The sequence below is a fragment of the Galeopterus variegatus genome, unplaced genomic scaffold (genome assembly GCF_000696425.1).
Source record: "Galeopterus variegatus unplaced genomic scaffold, G_variegatus-3.0.2 Scaffold16853, whole genome shotgun sequence".
Classification (NCBI taxonomy): Eukaryota; Metazoa; Chordata; class Mammalia; order Dermoptera; family Cynocephalidae; genus Galeopterus; species Galeopterus variegatus.
In genome coordinates, this window is record NW_007742964.1 from 384 (window position 1) to 1,802 (window position 1,419).

The following is a 1,419-nucleotide window of genomic DNA, read 5'->3' on the forward strand; positions in this document are numbered from 1 at the left end:
CATTTATGAAGAAAATTACAAAATATAAAGTATTATACAAGATCATAAGCAATAAAAATAAATTCTGGCACCATTTCTATAAGGATACCTTATATGAAGATATAATTTTTACAAAATTGCTCTGTAAATACAACATAACAACAAGTACATTTCAAGATATTCTCAATTAAAGTGACAGGCTGGTTGCAAAGTTTTTGACAGATAAGCCAGAACAAAAACAGCCAAGTCACTCCTGAAGAAGTAGCAAGCCACCATGTATTACTGGCATCATAGGAAGAAAAGTGTACCAATAAAGACAGTTGAACATTGACTGATGATCACAATAGAGAGCCCCAAATCAGATCCACACATAAATGGAAATAGAATATACCATTGGGTGTCATTTAAGATAAATGGAGGATATATGTTAAAAAAAAAAAGTGGAAAAAATATGCTGCCTGCATTAAAAAAGGAAAAATTATATAATATACAAAAAAATTATTCCAGAAGTGTTAATGAATAAATATATGTTATTACCACTATATTGACAAAAAAATGTTAAATATCTGATTATGAAAATTGTTAGCAAGCATATAGAACCTGAGGTATTATGTTCTGTTGTTGAGACTATAAATATAAACAAGGAATTTGGGAAACCATGGGTTATACTTTAAAGTTGAACTATGTGTACCCTATATCAATGCCACATCTAGACACACTCTTGCACATGTGCACTGAGTAAAGTAACATTAATAGCAGCATTGGTCATGATGGAAGGCAATGGGCAATTTTATTATGATGCAATAAAGAAAAAATAATACTATAAATTGTAAAATTAAAGAGTGCAGAAATACATATGGGCAAAAATGTTAAAAACAAACATTAAAGAAAAACACGGAAATATAGAGAACAAACTTTAAGACATCACAATGTTCAAAAATAGATTTATTGAAAATATAAATTTATTAAGAGTATAGCTTTGGCGATATGGATATATATATATATATTTTTTTTTTAAATTGAAAGTTTGGGGATAGTAAAAATGGCAGAAGAGTGGTTTTAAGTGTCAGGAAGGCAGGTTAATGGAGATAATCACATAGAACTTATGATTTTGGCAATACTCAAAGTTCTTTTTTATTTAATTTGGGTGATTTATTTAAAATAAATATATTATTTTACATTCTAATTTACAATTATTATATACAATCTATTTTGGAACAAACTGGAATTTTCATACTCTACATTAATATAAAAACAAAAAGTTTGAAACCATAATTTTTAAAAAGAGAAAAATGCTTGAGGGCTTTCTTAGAATTAATACTTGTGTCAGAGGTTCCCCAAACCACCATCAGTTTCAATAATTCACAAAAAGAACTCACAGAACTCAGAAAGCTATTATACTTATGGTTTATTGAAACTAAAACTGCAAGACTTTTCTCC